The 20,106-nt window shown below is 40.7% G+C and overlaps 1 pseudogene; it reads left to right on the top strand.

Annotated features, from left to right (window-relative positions):
* The first annotated feature begins 8,150 nt into the window (after positions 1-8,150).
* Positions 8,151-10,890, top strand: LOC110537227 (annotated as a pseudogene).
* The last annotated feature ends 9,216 nt before the right edge of the window (positions 10,891-20,106 follow it).

The raw sequence follows: 20,106 nt of genomic DNA, 5'->3' as shown, positions 1-20,106 counted from the left end.
CCCAAACCAATCAGCACCTGCCCTTTCTAACAATACTTAATTGATGAACAGGGTGTAGATCTCAATAGTCTAGCTGTCACTTCTTACCAGCAATTACAAGTCAATGCAGATTGAGGAAAGGAGAGGAAAAGAGGACTATTGAAATGCACCCCTAATTTGAACATTTGCAGCAGGTGTTTCTTCTTCATCAACACAAGTCCTCTCACAAGAGTTTCTCGTTTAATGGCTGTTGGTTAACCGATTGGCCAATGAAATGTACACCCGTCTCGACAATTCTCAAATATGAACCAGGTTTCCATCCAAACTTTTAAGTCAAAATATCAAAAAGTTATCCAGTATTAAAATGATAAATGGATTTTCACTTTTTCATTAATAAACCCCATACCAGAAGGCTTGATGGGTAAATGTGTCAGTCAGAGTAGAGCATTAAGCACATTGTGAAAGCAATAAAGTTTTGCCAGTCACCTTATGCAATCAACACCATGAGAATCTCAATTGCATTCTCCTAGCGTCCTCTTGCCTCGCCTCATTCTCAAAACCCATTGGATGAGAAAGCCAGAGGTCCCGCCCCTCTGACCTTATCCTTCAATTGGCTTTGAGCAGTAGGAAGGTGTCTTGTCATTGGCTATGCCGGATTAAATTATTTAACATTCTATTCTATAAAGTAATTTTCCCGTAATTAATATTACCTGATTGAGCTAATCATGTAAATGTAATTAACTAGAGAGTCGGGGAACCACAAAATAATATTTATAGAGCTGCTATCTTCCGAATAAACTCTTAAAGACCTAGTAATATTTTACATCAATAGCAGTCAATATTAATCCTCACCTTAATTCAGTCTCATCTGAAAGTTGAAAATTCTTGGTTATCTGCACGAATCCTGGCTAACAAGTTAAATCAGCAATACAAAATTGGGTTTAATTATTTATTTGCTAAATACCTAACTTATCACACAGAATTACACATACACATAATTAATCATACCTTGATTACAAATTACGTCATAAAGGAAAATGTCCCTGGCGGGCGGAACAGATATGACAGCTGGTTACACAAACGAAAAGGGGCTGGGTTTGAGTGAAAGAGCGGGAAGACAGAGGGACACAGGGAGAAGCTGTGCTATCGTAAATACAGTATCTTGGAAAATGCAATAAATAAATATTTACTCTGAGCTGCGCTTCAGTAGGTTGGTGGAAGATGGAAGGCCGTGTTGCCGAACCGAGTCCTTTGTCCTTTGAAGAATGTCTCTGCTGGTAAATTGGATATGTTGTAGTAACGTCGTTGTGTGGTAGACGGAATACTCTGTCTGTTCCTTCCGAACCTGCGTTTGCAGCTGCTGTTGCTAACTCAACGGCTAGGAGGTATCACTTCTGTAGTGAATAAGAGTTCAAAGTTCATACCATTCGCAACCAAAGCTCACGCTAATGTTGGCTTCGTTCTGTAGTTATTATCTGAACCATTCTGACATCGGACCGTCGTCCTCATATCCTCGGAACAGATGGTTATATTCTCATCAAGGCTTTATATAGGAAGGGAGATAAGGGAGTGTTTGAAAGGTTTTATAGCCCATGTCCCTTCACAGGGGCGGGCCACTGATTGAGCATAGCCCTAACCTTATGAAAACCCAAATCTCACATTTTAGAAGCTAAAATCACATTTCATCTCATCTCGAATAATTTTATATTCAAACATTTAAATTGAACAACAATTCCATGTGAATCCGATAACTCTGATGTGTAGACTTTCCACCGTAGAGTTTATGTCATCTTATCATTGATGAGAATGTCTCAGATGACAACAGAACTGACATCATATTCATTAAGTACCACCGCATATGTTCAATTGGTCAGATTACCAGAATATAGTTCATTTCCCCCCACCTTCTGATGTTCCCAGAATCTCTATGTTAACCAAAGGGGTTTGCAAATGTAACATCAGTAGGGTAGAGAGAGGAAAAAGGGGGGAAGAGGTATTTAGGACTGTCATAAACCTACCCCCAGGCCAACGTCATGACAAAGGAGTATGCTATTTAGATTTCCCCATATTCTACCCCACCTCAAGAACTGTGACTTTTGAAATAGATGGTGGTTCTTTTGGGATTGCTGGGTTGTAATTGGATATTTACACTAACAATCAATATCCTGTAATTTAACTGACAGAAATTACACACTATGGTTATATGGTCTTGCGTAAAAAAAACTGTATAGACTGGCCTCACATGGGGTAAATTATTTTATTTTATTTATTAGGATGATCAAACTGTATTGCTTTAGGTGTGTGTGTGTGTGTGTGTGTGTGTGAGTCCGCCCGTCCATCCGTCCCTGCGTGCGAGGGTGTGTACCACAAAGGTTCCTCTCAGAAACAACACATTACTATCAGTGATGGAGTTACAGAAACGTGTGAAGCTGGAATACTGAGCTTTTTGTTTATTTTTATGTGGTAGTTTAGTTACATTGTCTTTCGATACTCAAAGACGATCTTCAACAGATTCATTATGCAGATTAGTTCATTTGAACTATGAGGCATTCAACTTCAAATTTTCACTCTAATTTTGTGGAAAATGTTTTCCTGGAGCTCCACAGTTGTCAGAGCAGCTTGGTAACCAGGCACGGAGGGCTCTCCATCAAGCAGCATTGAGCAGTGTGGGTGTTCGACACTCATGACAGAGGTGTTCCTCCAGTAATCAAAGCCATTGATCCTGGCATCTAAGGGTCATACAAGGCCATTGATTAGGCTAAACCATAATAACCTGGACTCTGAACTCTTGTTGTTTTTCACTGATTTGCCAGGCACATTATTCTGTACTTTTCCTATTTTCTTTGTCAACTTCAATGATTTTTATTTGTTAAAGCTGCATATACGACCCATATAGGCACAGATTTGTTATTGTAATCTAATCGACTGAAAATAATGACATGAATGGGTGCCACTGACGTACCACTGATACTATAAATATATATATATTATTCGTTTTTTTGTTAGGATCTGAACGTCGGGCCCCCTCCCCAATATGAACACGTCATAAACCATGACAAAATGTTTAGATTTACAGGAAATTAGCTTTACAACTGCAACATTTTCTCTCAGCCTCATGGCAAAATGTATAGATTAGCAGGAAATTAGCTATACATCTCAATATTTTCTCTCTGCCCCATGGCAAAATGTGTATAATTGTAGGCAGTTAGCTGTTTTCCGCAAAAACAACAAATTACAAAAACCTTGCGGGGGCCTTGTGAAACTGTGTGATATGCCACCGATGGGTGTAAGCAAGATTGCATACATATTATGATTTGTTATCAATTCTCACAAAAGACAAGATCAGTGCCCAAGCACATAACATTCAAGTAATAAATCTAAATACAACCTTCGGTAATGAAATATCTCTCAATGCTCAACGCTGAAACGAGAAAACTGTCGGGCCAAATGAGTTACGTTCTCTGGCATAGACAAAATTGTGTTTGCGTGCATAGTGTGTCACATTAGATTAGCATAATGCGCTACCTGCTGCACTACAGAACACACCAGTCTTGATAGCCCTGTTTGCTTTTGAGGTGGACCAAAGCACCAAAGTAGAATGTTGGGATTTAACAGACAGCCCCAATTCATCATGAAAGATTTGGCAGTTCACAGATGCCAATTATTGCACCTGACATGTTATAAATGGGTACCTGCTCCACTAGATCACACAACAGATTTCAGTTTACATCAGATTTGCTCCCCCTTATTTATTGTGACTGCTCAAGAGTGATGTATTGGTAGCTATTTGTTGCATCTTTTTGTTTCAGAACCAGGACTAGACTAGGGAAAGACTGTTGGAACCACCCTGAAGCCACACACTCATGATGAGAGCAGCCCCGGATTCCTCCCCACCCAATAAAGACGAAGGTCATGAGAGCGCACCTCAGCAGTGGGAGGTTGATCCCCAACCGTTGCCATCAACTGTTGTCGATGATACTCCGCTTTTAAATCCCCCATCTTTATCCCGATGTATGACTCTTCTTCCGGATGCTTTGCACAGACAACAACAGAATCCGAGAGTGGTATGATAACACGGTGTACAGCGACGCCGACCATCACAACCAACAAATCGTTTCAATGAATACATATGAGGACCACAACGGTGTATATCGGACTCAAGTAGAAGAAATCCCTAGGAATTCAGATGTCGAGGCGCACGATTTCGAAAGTCAGTGGGATCATTCTGAGTTCGATCACAGAAACTTCACTCAGAAAACGTAAGTGCGAAACTTGGGAGATAAATCACCATCATAATAGTACCAGGACATTATGTCCTATTAGCAAGAGTATCCCTTATACTTCAGGTTGAGACAGTGGAGAAGTCACTTTTTTTTTGACATTTGATATCAAATCAAAGGAACAAGCTTGCCTTTTATAATGTGCAAAATGTCAATATTTACAGCTGCAATATGTAACTTTTTGGGCAAACCAACGAAATTCACATAGACATTTTTGTTATAGATCTGTCATTCTCATTGAAAGTCTAAGAATGGGTATATGTGTTCTATGTGCGCTTTTTCTATGCTTCCGGTTGTTAAGTTTCGTTTTTGTGTCTTTTGCTTTCAGTGTTGTATGCCAGCTCCAAACAGCTGAAAATATATTTTTAGTTATGGAAAGACATTTCACAGTGGTTTAAATGGTACAATGATTCTCTACACTATACTTGCTTGTTTTGTCACATAATCTGAAATTAAGCAAACCATTCAAATTTTAGCAACCAGGAAATGGTGAAGCGATTTCTACACCGTGCATCTTTAATTGAACAATTTTTTTTGGTTGTTTTACATGGCAGGCTACACTGCCTTCTTGAAATTATGAATATTAATAAATGGCACAATCTGGGATATGTCATGCTGTTCAATTGTCTTATAATGTAATATGGTATGGACATACAGTGCCTTGCGAAAGTATTCGGCCCCCTTGAACTTTGCAACCTTTTGCCACATTTCAGGCTTCAAACATAAAGATATAAAACTGTATTTTTTTGTGAAGAATCAACAACAAGTGGGACACAATCATGAAGTGGAACGACATTTATTGGATATTTCAAACTTTTTTAACAAATCAAAAACTGAAAAATTGTGCGTGCAAAATTATTCAGCCCCCTTAAGTTAATACTTCGTAGCGCCACCTTTTGCTGCGATTACAGCTGTAAGTCGCTTGGGGTATGTCTCTATCAGTTTTGCACATCGAGAGACTGACATTTTTTCCCATTCCTCCTTGCAAAACAGCTCAAGCTCAGTGAGGTTGGATGGAGAGCATTTGTGAACAGCAGTTTTCAGTTCTTTCCACAGATTCTCGATTGGATTCAGGTCTGGACTTTGACTTGGCCATTCTAACACCTGGATATGTTTATTTTTGAACCATTCCATTGTAGATTTTGCTTTATGTTTTGGATCATTGTCTTGTTGGAAGACAAACCTCCGTCCCAGTCTCAGGTCTTTTGCAGACTCCATCAGGTTTTCTTCCAGAATGGTCCTGTAATTGGCTCCATCCATTTTCCCATCAATTTTAACCATCTTCCCTGTCCCTGCTGAAGAAAAGCAGGCCCAAACCATGATGCTGCCACCACCATGTTTGACAGTGGGGATGGTGTGTTCAAGGTGATGAGCTGTGTTGCTTTTACGCCAAACATAACGTCTTGCATTGTTGCCAAAAATGTCAATTTTGGTTTCATCTGACCAGAGCACCTTCTTCCACATGTTTGGTGTGTCTCCCAGGTGGCTTGTGGCAAACTTTAGACAACACTTTTTATGGATATCTTTAAGAAATGTCTTTCTTCTTGCCACTCTTCCATAAAGGCCAGATTTGTGCAATATACGACTGATTGTTGTCCTATGGACAGAGTCTCCCACCTCAGCTGTAGATCTCTGCAGTTCATCCAGAGTGATCATGGGCCTCTTGGCTGCATCTCTGATCAGTCTTCTCCTTGTATGAGCTGAAAGTTTAGAGGGATGTCCAGGTCTTGGTAGATTTGCAGTGGTCTGATACTCCTTCCATTTCAATATTATCGCTTGCACAGTGCTCCTTGGGATGTTTAAAGCTTGAGAAATCTTTTTGTATCCAAATCCGGCTTTAAACTTATTCACAACAGTATCTCGGACCTGCCTGGTGTGTTCCTTGTTCTTCATGATGCTCTCTGCGCTTTTAACGGACCTCTGAGACTATCACAGTGCAGGTGCATTTATACGGAGACTTGATTACACACAGGTGGATTGTATTTATCATCATTAGTCATTTAGGTCAACATTGGATCATTCAGAGATCCTCACTGAAGTTCTGGAGAGAGTTTGCTGCACTGAAAGTAAAGGGGCTGAATAATTTTGCACGCCCAATTTTTCAGTTTTCAGATTTGTTAAAAAAGTTTGAAATATCCAATAAATGTCGTTCCACTTCATGATTGTGTCCCACTTGTTGTTGATTCTTCACAAAAAAAAACAGTTGTATATCTTTATGTTTGAAGCCTGAAATGTGCCAAAAGGTCGCAAAGTTCAAGGGGGCCGAATACTTTCGCAAGGCACTGTATATTCCTGAATAATAACATATACATTTCTGATGAGGAGTGGCGATTTTAGTATGTAAATCCTGGTGGGGCAAACCAAAAAATATATACAGGTATTTTAAATGCATGCCAGCAAAGCCACTACACAACACAACACTGAACAATACATTAATTGCACTATAACAGTGACAAATGGTGCCCACAAACTGTTAGGGCTTACATAAAGCTGTTCCAACAGCAGAGCGTTCTATTCAGCACCATGGAGTGAATCTTTATCATTGCTACACCTGGCTATCAGCGGAGCCTTGTCTGTCAGGAGGAGTGGGCCACAATTCACCCAATTTATTGAGGGAAGCTTGTGAAGTCTACCCGAAACGTTTGACCCAAGTCAAACAATTTCAAGGCAATGCTACCAAATATTAATTGAGTGTATGTAAACTTCTGACCCACTGGGAATGTGATGAAAGAAATATAAGCTCAAATAAATCATTCTCTCTACAATTATTCTGACATTTCACATTCTAAAAATAAAGTGTTGATCCTAACTGGCCTAAAACAGGGAATTATTTACTGGGATTAAATGTCAGGAATTGTGAAATCCTGAGTTTAAATGTATTTGGCTAAGGTGTATGTAAACTTCCGACTTCAACTGTGTATATATTTCTTGGAGCCCCACCTAACGTGAATGATGTGTCAGCACTGCTCATGAGTCTAGTACAACCACCTTCCTACACCTGTTTTACCTTGAAATAATCCAAATTATGAGTAGGCCTGTTTATGATATATTATTTATAACACTCCCATTTCGAGCATTTGCAAACAAACATAATATGGCCAAATATGTGTAAAATTATTGTATCCTGTTGATCACATGGACTGTCAGGCCTTGCATTCATAGCCCCATTTATGAATTGGGGCTATGAATGGTGGTAACATATCCCCGGGCCCATCCTTCCGCTTCATTTTACAAGTAGCTGGGCCGCTGTCATTGGACTGAACAGATTGTACAGCTTTCTGAGTGTAGGTTACATAAAGAACACTGGATTGACACAGAAGTCCCCATCAGGACTTCAGGATATGTTTTGCTTAGCTAGTACTGTACAGCAAACGTTTGGCTTTCAATCAAAGTCATCAGAATTCAACTGATGCAATCACACCTCTCTCCATAGAGACCAACACCTGTCATCCAGTTGCTCAATAAAAAAACTCAGCAGACCAAGGATGTTGTGTATTATAAACTGAGTGGTTCGAGCACTGAATGCTGATTGGCTGACAGCCGTGGTATATCAGACCGTATACCTCAGGTACGACAAAACATTTATTTATACTACTAATTACGTTGGTAACCGGTGTATAATAGTAATAAGGCACCTCAGGGATGGTGGTGTGTCCAGGCATGTTGTGTAGTGCATAAGAACAGCTCTTAGCCGGGGTTTATTGGCCATATACCACAACTCCTCGAGTCTCATTGCTTAATTATACATGCTGAAATTCCATAATCATGCCATTGTAGAAAACAAAAATGATCCAAGCACTCCTTGACTATCATTTTGAAAAGTGTAAACATCTGCTCTGAATGTTTTTTTTTTTTTTCTACTCACTTTTCTCTTCAATTCCTGTGATCTTCCTTCTGGTCTGAATAGTTTTTTTGTCACCGTCTTTCTCCATTCAGATTTGAGACCATGCACCATAGAAAAACTACTGTGCGAGAGAAGGGTCGTCGGCAGGCTATCCGTGGACCAGCCTTCATGTTCAGTCAGCGGGGCACCAGCCTCACTTCAGAGGCAGGGCGCTTCCTAGACTCTGCTGAGTATGGGAACGTCCCAGTGGTGCGTAAGATATTGGAAGAGTCCAAGACTCTCAACGTCAACTGTGTGGACTACATGGGCCAGAATGCACTGCAGTTGGCCGTGGGTAATGAGCACTTGGAAGTGACAGAACTACTGCTGAAGAAGGAGGGTCTGGCTCGTGTGGGCGATGGCCTCCTCTTGGCCATCAGTAAGGGAGGGCTATGTGCGTATCGTAGAGGATATCTTGGCCCACCCTGCATTCGGAGGTGGGCTTCGCCTCACTTTAAGCCCCCTGGAGCAGGAGCTACAAGATGATGACTTTTATGCCTACGACGAAGACGGCACACGTTTCTCCCATGACGTGTCCCCGGTCATCCTGGCTGCACACTGCCAGGAGTACGAGATAGTGCACACTCTGTTGATGAAGGGAGCCCGTATCGAGAAGCCCCATGACTACTTCTGTAAGTGTAGCGGGTGTCATGACAAGCAGTGCCGTGACTCGTTCAGCCACTCCCGCTCCAGGATGAATGCTTATAAAGGGCTAGCCAGCGCTGCCTACCTGTCCCTGTCTAGTGAGGACCCTGTATTCACCGCTCTGGCGCTCAGCAACGAGCTGGCTCTCCTCGCCAACATCGAGACTGAGTTCAAGGTGAGAAACACAAAGACCAAGCTTGAGGATTAGAAGAAGCGGGTTCACAGTTAAATAATATTTTCATCTGTGTAATGTATTGGCTTGCTTCCTCTCTCATATGCTCTCCACCCTCTCACTAATTTAACAATATGGGCTCAAAGCTTTGTGCAGATATTTCTGAAAGCCTGATTTCAGTCTTTTGATCACATAGACATGATTAATTGGGCAGATATCAAATCAGGTAATACACGTATGTGCACTACACTCAAATATTATTGGAGTGATGACACACTTATATTATTGGAACCGCTTTGAGAAAATTAAGATTGGGAACACACTCAAATGAGTCATTGACCTTGTGACATGTTTAGAAATTATTGCAATATCTGAGTGTACTGTATGTCAGGCTTTGCAACATATTACCCACCCTCAACATACAACGTATTCATGTAGCTTTTTCAAGAATAAGTCTAATCAGGGATTTTCATATCCAGTCTGTTGACTCCTGGTATTGCTGGAGCTGTTTATAAAAAATACTCCACAGGTCTGTCTAATCTATTTTATTCTGATTACTGACCTCTCCAAATATTGTCTTGAGGTTTAAAATGGATGGGTATGAATATAGACACACACAAATACAGTATCTCCTCATACATTTTAATAATTTATCAGACACTCTTATCCAGAGTGACTTAGAGCTGTGAGTGCATACATTTGAATACATTTGTTATTTTTGTACTGGTCCCCTGTGGGATTTGAACCCACAACCCTGGCGTTGCATGCACCATGCTCTACCAACTGAGCCACACAGAACACGAACATGTAGACGCACGCCAACACACACAGACACACACACACAGTTCATGCTCATTATAAAGAAACACTATGTGTGACAAACACAAACATTGGCATGCAAACTCGTACTGGAGAAATGGTTGATCTGTGGTGTTCCAGGTATCTATTAGAATATTTTACATGCAGACCAAAAAGTGAGAGACTGACACATAATCGCAATCCATCAAAAGTTGTGACCCCTGGAGTTTGCATCATTTTCAATCATTCTTACATACAGTAATTCTCTCTCTCTCTTCTCTCTGTGTAGAATGACTACAGGAAGCTATCCATGCAGTGTAAGGAATTTGTGGTGGGAGTGCTTGACTTATGCAGAGACACGGAGGAGGTGGAGGCCATTTTGAATGGGGATGTGGACCAAACTCTGCCCGGTGATCACAGTCGACCCTGCCTCAGTCGGGTCAAACTGGCCATTAAGTACGAGGTCAAGAAGGTTAGCTGATTCACTCAAGCTGAATCAAACATATTTTTTTCAAACGGCCATTTTAAATGTTAATCTCTCTCTGGTGTTTGTGCGTGTCTGTAATTGTCTTTAACAACACTCAGTAGTCTTCATTTGAAAAGCAATCAATCTCAAGGGCACAATGAGAAACACACTTTTGAGTACATTTTCCCATTCTACCCATCCCCTATAAAGGGTTTATTATAAAAAAAAAACTGAAATGGGGCCTAAATGAAATAGGTGTTTTACAGCTGTTTAACAACCATCAATGTAGGAATTCTACAACGCAATAATATGCAAGGTATGACAAAACAGACAACCTCTGCCTCTGGTTATCAATGTTGTAGTATGTCAAAGTTATTTTTCATTATGTCTCTAGTTTGTGGCCCATCCTAACTGCTAGGGTGAAATGCTGGATAGTCCTGGGAGTGGCTATTGGCCTTCCTTTCCTCAATAGCATACTGGATAGTGCCCTGCAGTAAGGTACATACACAATCCCCTTTCTATTGTCTTCTCAGATTCACTCATTAACACATGATCCAGGCTGCATCACATCCAGCCGTGATTGGGAGTCCCACAGGGCGACACACAATTGTCCCAGCGTCGTCCGGGTTTGTCCGTCATTGTAAAATAAGAATTTGTTCTTAACTGACTTGCCTAGTTAAATAAAGGTTAAATAAAAACAAAACAAAAAATACTAATATTCAAAATATGTTTTACCTCTACCTACATGTACATATTACCTCAATTACCTAGACTAACCTGTGCCCCCGCACATTGACTCTGTACCCGTACCCCCTGTATATCCACTAGCTACAGTTATTTTACTGCTGCTCTTTAATTATATAATTTTTCTATTTTTCTATTTTTTTCTTAACACTTATTTTTCTTAACTGCATTGTTGGTTAGGTGCTTGTAAATTAAGCATTTCACTGTAAGGTCTACAGCTTTTGTATTCGGTGCATGTGACAATTAAAATTTGATTTTGGTATATATCATGAGTTTGATGGTTGCTGTTTATGTGGTTGTTTTCCTCTGTATCAGTTCGGTCAGATTCTCCGTAGCCCCTTCATGAAGTTTGTGGCCCATGCTGTTTCATTCACCATCTTTTTTGGACTGCTGGTAATCAATGCCTCGGACCGCTTCGAGGGAGTAAAGAACCGTCCCAATGAGACTATAACAGACCACCCTCTTCAGGTGTTCAGGGTCAAAACCAGTCAATTCTCCTGGACTGAGATGCTCATCATGAATTGGGTGATTGGTAAATTACTCAGATTTACAAACAGCTGCCTTTTGGGGGAGAGACATTATTATCCAGTCTATTCATATCTCCTTGTTCATATCTCTTTACCACGGTATAATCTGAATGAAATCTGAATGTACTGAAATAATTTCACTCGTATGCTCCAAACAGATGGCTTTTGCACTGAAAAGCACTCTTCTCGTTGTTAGGGATGATCTGGTCGGAGTGTAAGGAGATCTGGGCTGATGTGCCAAGGGAGTACATCATGCACCTGTGGAACGTACTAGACTTTGGCATGCTGTCCATCTTCGTGGCATCCTTCACGGCTCGGCTCATGGCCTTCCTGAGGGCCTCTGAGGCCCAGTTATATGTGGACATGTATGTTCCCAACATAGACCTGAGCAACGCCTCACTGCCTCCAAATGTAGCATATTACACTCATGGTCAGTGCAAGTGATATGTTATTATTAAAATATGATTATAATAATAGCATAGGTCCAACTCTGTCTACAGGCTAACATGGTGTGTATGTAGCATTACAGTAACCTTTGTGTCATAAAACGAACAAGTGCTGCCACCGTTTCTCTCTCGCTCTCTCAGCAAGGAACAGGTGGTTACCCTCTGACCCTCAGCTCATCTCCGAAGGTTTGTACTCCATTGCAGTGGTGCTCAGTTTCTCCCGCATTGCCTACATCTTGCCGGCCAATGAGAGCTTCGGCCCACTTCAAATCTCCCTCGGTCGGACGGTCAAGGACATCGTCAAGTTCATGGTCATTTTCATAATGGTCTTCCTGGCTTTCATGATTGGCATTTTCAATCTATATTCTTATTACCTTGGTGCCAAGTACAACCCTGCCTTCACCACGTAAGTACCCTCCTGCCTATTCTTGTAAATGAAATGCTTTAAGTAGAGATGTAGTCATTTCTTATTATTATTCATTTGTGTGTTATTTGTTAATGTCTGTGTCCACACGTATACCGCTCGTGTGCGTGCGTGAGTCTGTGTGCGTTGTTTGATTATTTATGTGTATGTGTTCACAGAGTGGAGGAGAGCTTTAAGACTCTATTTTGGTCCATCTTCGGCTTGTCTGAAGTTATCTCTGTGGTCTTGAAGTATGACCATAAGTTCATAGAGAACATTGGTTATGTTCTCTTTGGCGTCTACAATGTAACCATGGTAATCGTACTGCTCAACATGCTGATTGCAATGATCAATCACTCCTATCAGGAGATTGAGGTGAGACTAGGAAGAAATAGGCCTAAACACCACTAGGGAATTCACAGGAAATCAAATGTCAGTAATCACTGTTTTGAGTTCAAAGGGGAATAATGTCCATTTAGAGTATGTGTGAGTATTATACTGTTATGTTCATGTTGTATTCATGTACCATTTTATGAGTGTAATGTTGCGAGCAATTTTGGTAAAATTATCAGACCATACTAGATGACTTAAAATAAATGAGTCATTGCCTCTTTCCTATCACTCTCCAATTATGCTCTCACTGGTGGTCTGTCTCAATCTCAATAGGAGGATGTTGATGTGGAGTGGAAGTTTGCCCGTGCTAAACTCTGGCTGTCCTACTTTGACGAGGGGCATACTCTTCCCCCACCATTTAACCTGGTTCCCAGCCCCAAGTCCTTCTACTACCTAGTCCTGCGCACAAGGGCTTGTCTGGTGAGGCTGCAAGGCCACAGCCTGTCTCCAAGACAACCAGCGGGAGACGGCCATGATCAATTTGCGATTTAAGGTCAGAAGTCGGCTTTGAGGGAGTGGCTGTAGCCGGTTTGGATATCTGCCTCGTTAGATGTTGTCAGTCTTTAATGGATTTTTTAATAGGTGTGTGGTTTCTGTTCTGTTTCAGAACAATCAGTACAGACCTCAAACAAGGACACCAGGGCAGGATGACTTCACCATTAAACATCCTACTCGATACCAGGTACTTCCTCCATACCAGTCAATTTGATTAATTAGGACATCTCCAGCCTGATGTCTCCAGGACATCTGGAAGAGAAGTCTCAGGCCACAGAATAACTAGCTGACTTGATCCAACAGCTTGGTGACAAGCTTAGCAAGAACGCCAAGAAACCTTGATGGAAGTTGAGGGGTGTCCTCTGTATAAGAGCTTTGTATAAAACCTTCAAACTTATGTTTGTCAATAGAGAGTTCAGTGTCCAGAGTAACGCGGAGGTTCTTCACAGTTTTAATTGAGATGACTGTAAAACCATCAAGATTAATGGTCAGATTTAACAGAAGATCTCTGTGTTTCTTGGGACCTAAAACAAGCATCTCTGTTTTGTCCGAGTGTAAAAGTAGAAAATATGCCGCCATCCACTTCCTTATGTCGGAAACACAGGCTTCCAGGGAGGGCAATTTTGGGGCTTCACCATATTTCATCAAAATGTACAGCTGGGTGTCATCTGCATAGCAGTAAAAGTTAACATTATGTTTCCGAATGACATCACCAAGAGGTAAAATAAAACAGAGCCCTGATGAACACCGAAATTTACAGTTGATTTGTCAGAGGACAAACCATTCAGAGACAAACTGATATCTTTCCGACAGACAAGATCTAAACGAGGCCAGAACTTGTCCGTGTAGACCAATTTGGGTTTCCAATCTCTCCAAAAGAATGTGGTGATTGATGGTATCAAAAGCACCGCTAAGGTCTAGGAGCACGAGGACAGATGCATAAGTGTCACGTTCTGACCTTAGTTCCTTTGTTTTGTCTTTGTTTTAGTATGGTCAGGGCGTGAGTTGGGGTGGGCAGTCTGTTTGTTTTTCTATGTTGGTTTTTGTGTTCGGCCTAGTATGGTTCTCAATCAGAGGCAGGTGTCGTTAGTTGTCTCTGATTGAGAATCATACTTAGGTAGCCTTTTTCCACCTGGGTTTCGTGGGTGTTTATTTCCTGTTTAGTGTTTTGTCATTCAACTTACGGGACTGTTCGTTTGTTGTTTGTTCAGTGTTCATTTTGCCTCATTAAATTATGGACACTTACCACGCTGCGTTTTGGTCCTCCAATCCTTCTCGCTACTCCTCCTCAGAAGAGGAGGACGAGATCCCTTATACAGAGCCTCAGTCTGACGCTATTAAAAGGTAATTTACCACCTTCACAAGTGCAGTCTCAGTGCTATGATGGGGTCTAAAACCAGACTGAAGCATTTGGTATACATTATTTGTCTTCAGGAAGGCAGTGAGTTGTTGCGCAACAGCTTTTTCAAAAATGTTTAAGAGGAATGGGAGATTCGATATAGTCTGATCGTTATTTAAACATTTTCTGGGTCAAAGTTTGGCTTTTTCAAGAGCGGCTTTATTACTGCCACTTTTAGTGAGTTTGGTACACATCCGGTGGATAGAGAGCCGTTTATTATGTTCAACACAGGAGGGCCAAGCACAGGAAGCAGCTCTTTCAGTAGTTTAGTTGGAATAGGGTCCAGTAAGCAGCTTAAAGGTTCAGAGGCCCTGATTATGTTCAATGTGTCAAGAGATATAGTATTAAAAAACGTGAGTGTCTCCCTTGATCATAGGTTCTGGCAGGGTTGTGCAGACTCAGGACAACTGAGCTTTGGAGGAATATGCAGATTTAAAGAGGAGTTTGTCATTTGCTTTCTAATGATCATGATCTTTTCCTCAAAGAAGTTCATGAATTTATCACTGCTGAAGTGAAAGCCATCCTCTCTTGGGGAATGCTGCTTTTTAGTTAGCTTAGCGACAGTATCAAAAATACATTTTGGATTGTTCTTATTTTCCTCAATTGAGTTGGAAAAATAGGATGATCGAGCAGCAGTGAGGGCTCTTCGATAGTGCACGGTACGGTCTTTCCAAGCTAGTCGGAAGAATTCCAGTTTCCGTTCAAATTTTCTGGAAGCTTGCTTCAGAGCTTTGGTATTTTCTGTATACCAGGCAGGTAGTTTCTTATGACAAATCTTTTTTGTTTTTAGGGGTACGGCTGCATCGAATGCATTGCGCAAGAATAAATTGAGTTAGGTGGTTCACTGATTTTTGTACTCTGACATACTTGGGTAGGCAGAGGGAGTCTGGAAGGGCGTCTAGGAATCTTTGGATTGTCAGAGAATTTATAGCACGGCTTTTGATGATCCTTGGTTGGGGTCTGAGCAGATTATTTGTTGCGATCGCAAATGTAGTTGTAGCGATGAGACAAGATAGTAGCTACTCTAACAATTGGATACCACGAAATTGGGGAGAAAAAGGGGTAAAAATTTAAATAAATAAATAAAATAAGCAGGGTTGGGTAGGTTACTTTATAAATGTAATCCGTTACTATGAGTGACAGAACACTGAGCCAATCACGGCGCAACTAGAGAACATTACCAAACCCTACGCTCTGTATTTTCCACTGGCTGACCCCACCACCACAGAAAGAACTGAGATAGGCTGAAACACCTGTATTTTGCAGCTGCCTTACTCAAGAAAGCAAAATAGAGACCATGTTTGTATGCAGCTTTATTAAGTCAGTGATTTTATTTGTATGAAAACTGATACAGTGGGGCAAAAAAAGTATATAGTCAGCCACCAATTGTGCAAGTTCTCCCACTTAAAAAGATGAGAGCTCTGTAATTTATCATAAGTACACTTCAACTATGACAGACAAAATGAGAGAAAAAAATCCAGAAAATCACATTGTAGGATTTTTAATGAATTTATTTGCAAATTATGGTGGAAAATAAGTATTTGGTCAATAACAAAAGTTTATCTCAATACTTTGTTATATACCCTTTGTTGGCAATGACCAAGGTCAAACGTTTTCTGTAAGTCTTCACAAGGTTTTCACACACTGTTGCTGGTATTTTGGCCCATTCCTCCATGCAGATCTCCTCTAGAGCAGTGATGTTTTGGGGCTGTTGCTGGGCAACACAGACTTTCAACTCCCTCCAAAGATTTTCTATGGGGTTGAGATCTGGAGACTGGCTAGGCCACTCCAGGACCTTGAAATGCTTCTTACGAAGCCACTCCTTTGTTGCCCAGGAGGTGTGTTTGGGATCATTGTCATGCTGAAAGACCCAGCCACGTTTCATCTTCAATGCCCTTGCTGATGGAAGGAGGTTTTCACTCAAAATCTCACCATACATGGCCCCATTCATTCTTTCCTTTACACGGATCAGTCGTCCTGGTCCCTTTGCAGAAAAACAGCCCCAAAGCATGATGTTTCCACCCCCATGCTTCACAGTAGGTATGGTGTTCTTTGGATGCAACTCAGCATTCTTTGTCCTCCAAACACGTCGAGATAGTTTTTACCAAAAAGTTATATTTTGGTTTCATCTGACCATATGACATTCTCCCAATCTTCTTCTGGATCATCCAAATGCTCTCTAGCAAACGGGCCTGGACATGTACTGGCTTAAGCAGGGGGACATGTCTGGCACTGAAGGATTTGAGTCCCTGGCGGCGTAGTGTGTTACTGATGGTAGGCTTTGTTACTTTGGTCCCAGCTCTCTGCAGGTCGTTTACTAGGTCCCCCGTGTGGTTCTGAGATTTTTCCTCACTGTTCTTGTGATCATTTTGACCCCACGGGGTGAGATCTTGCGTGGAGCCCCAGATCGAGGGAGATTATCAGTGGTCTTGTATGTCTTCCATTTCCTAATAATTGCTCCCACAGTTGATTTCTTCAAACCAAGCTGCTTACCTATTGCAGATTCAGTCTTCCCAGCCTGGTGCAGGTCTACAATTTTGTTTCTGGTGTCCTTTGACAGCTCTTTGGTCTTGGCCATAGTGGAGTTTGGAGCGTGACTGTTTGAGGTTGTGGACAGGTGTCTTTTATACTGATAACAAGTTCAAACAGGTGCCATTAATACAGGTAACAAGTGGAGGACAGAGGAGCCTCTTAAAGAAGAATTTACAGGTCTGTGAGAGCCAGAAATCTTGCTTGTTTGTAGGTGACCAAATACTTATTTTCCACCATAATTTGCAAATAATTTCATTAAAAATCCTACAATGTGATTTTCTGGAAAAAAAAGATCTAATTTTGTCTGTCATAGTTGAAGTGTACCTATGATGAAAATTACAGGCCTCTCATCTTTTTAAGTGGGAGAACTTGCACAATTGGTGGCTGACTAAATATTTTTTTGCCCCACTGCATGTGACTGTTTTAGTACAAAAATAACACGTGAAACAGGCAACAACAAAAAAATATAACATACAGTATGAGTCAAAAGTTTGGACACACCTACCCATTCCAGGGTTTTTCTTAATTTGTACTATTTTCTACATTTTAGAATAATAGTGAAGACATCTCAACTGTCAAATAACATACATGGAATCAAGTAGTAACCAAAAAATTGTTAAACAAATCAAAATATATTTTATATTCTTCAATGTAGCCACCCTTTGCCTTGATGACAGCTTTGCACACTCTTAGCATTCTCTCAACCAGCTTCATGAGGTAATCACCTGGAATGCATTTCAATTAACAGGTGTGCCTTGTTAAATTTCATTTGTGGAATTTCTTTACATCTTTATGTGTTTGAGCCAAGCAGTTGTGTTGTGACAAGGTAGGGGTGGCATACAGACGATAGCCCTATTTGGTAAAATACCAAGTCCATATTATGGCAAGAACAGCTCAAATTAGCAAAGAGAAACAGCAGTCATTACTTTAAGACAAGAAGGTCAGTCAATGTGAAACATTTATTTGACAGTTTCTTCAAGTGCAGTCCCACTTTGGGATGAGTTGGACCGCAGAGTGAAGGAAAAGCAGCCAACAAGTGCTCAGCATATGTGGGAACTCCTTCATGACTGTTGGAAAAGCATTCCAGGTGAAGCTGGTTGAGAGAATACCAAGAGTGTGCAAAGCTGTCATCAAGGCAATGGGTGGCTACTTGGAAGAATCTCAAATATAAAATATATTTAGATTTGTTTAACACTTTTTTGGTTATTACATGATTCCATGTGTTATTTCATAGTTTTGATGTCTTCACTATTATTCTACAATGTAGAAAATAGTACAAATAAAGAAAAACCCTTGAATGATTAGGTGTGCCAAAACTTTTGACTGGTGCTGTATATATAAATAGTTTTATTAAATGTTTTGCTAAATAGGTGGGGCTCAAAACGGGTGGGGCTCTGCCGCACCTGCCCTGAATGACTGGTCGCCACTGACTGTCGACAGTCTGGGAAAAAAAAGCTAATATGAAATACACATTAACCTTGACTAGCCAGCCTACTGTAAGGTCGTAAGTATCTAATGGAAACCTGTACTTCCTCTAGATAGTCACGTTTGATCGTCTTCTCGGCGATGGATCGCAATTGTCTTATTAAAGGGGAAGCGTCCTGTTATTCTCAAAATGACATTCTTCGGAAACAAAACTGAACGCAACTAATATAATTTCTCAAAACATAGATGAATGGCTAAATTACATTAAACAGCTAATACATATCATAATAACCAAATATAACCTATTAATAACTGCATATAGAGAGAAAGCATGCCAAAGTAGAGCTTGACAGCTTGTAGTCCTAAAAAATGGAAATTATTTACCTCTGGTTCGTTCAGCCATTCCTATAGGGAAAATTTATGAGGAAATAATAGGTTTTGGCATTAACGCCGAAAGATAAGCTTAGAAGATCTTATCCGTTTTATTCTATGAGATAATATCAGTAAGCAAATATGACCTTTAAGAATTGTAAATCTCAGTGGTAGCTGTTGAAAGGAGGATGGCTCATAATAATGGCTGGAAAGGTGCAAATCGAATGGCATCAAATAAATAGAAAGCATTTGTTTGATACCATTCCACTAATTCAACTCCCTTTCCAGCCATGACCACGAGCCTGTCCTCCCCAATTAAGGTGCCCCCAACCTCCTGTGGTAAAGCCTGTAGTGTTTTATTTGATTACATAAATGCTTCAAAATTCACATAAGTGACATTAGCTGATGAAGATGATCTCATAGATCAAAACGTATCAGATCTCATAAGGTTGTGTTTACTACAGACCTTATTTTTTATTATCCAAAAACCATACAAAAACTCCATTCATTTCCACATAGGCCTTGGCAAACAAGCATTGGTGGATTTCGTGTCTACAAAAAAAGGCCATTACTATTGCTCTCTATAGGCCCTTCATGATCCCAATGCATTTAAAAACTACACCATGTCATGTCCAGTAGAAATTGTGTTTGGGACAGTAAGAAAAACAGTTAACATTGGACCCTGTCATAGCCTATGAATAGAATCCAGAGTTTTACCTGACCAGGTCAAGAGAACAGGAAAAACTCCAGCCCCCTGAAAAGACGTATATATTTTGGCACATCACTTTTGAACCTGTGGTGCCAGCTCTGAGTCGGTTGCTTCAGCCTTACCTCACAAACGAGCCCATTGATTACTCTTCTTAACATTGGGTTTTAAACCTAAACCTTACCTCAACCCTAACTTTAACCACACTGCGAACCTTATGCCTAACCCTAAACTTAAATTAAGACCAAAAAGCACATTGGCTAAATCTTAAAGATTTATGAAAACAACAATTTGACTTTGTGGTTGGGGTAACTAGTGGAAACCATTGGTATTGGTACTTATTTTTTCCCTGCTCCACCCACCCACTGTTTAGCCCAATGAAAAATCTCTAAATCAACCGTAACTATGGCGTTTCCAGGAAGTGATCCCCAACCGGAATTA

Source organism: Oncorhynchus mykiss, chromosome 12 (assembly GCF_013265735.2).
Source record: "Oncorhynchus mykiss isolate Arlee chromosome 12, USDA_OmykA_1.1, whole genome shotgun sequence".
In the NCBI taxonomy this organism is placed as follows: domain Eukaryota; kingdom Metazoa; phylum Chordata; class Actinopteri; order Salmoniformes; family Salmonidae; genus Oncorhynchus; species Oncorhynchus mykiss.
The sequence above is the reverse complement of the archived record's forward strand: the minus strand, read 5'-3'. Positions and strand labels throughout refer to the sequence as shown.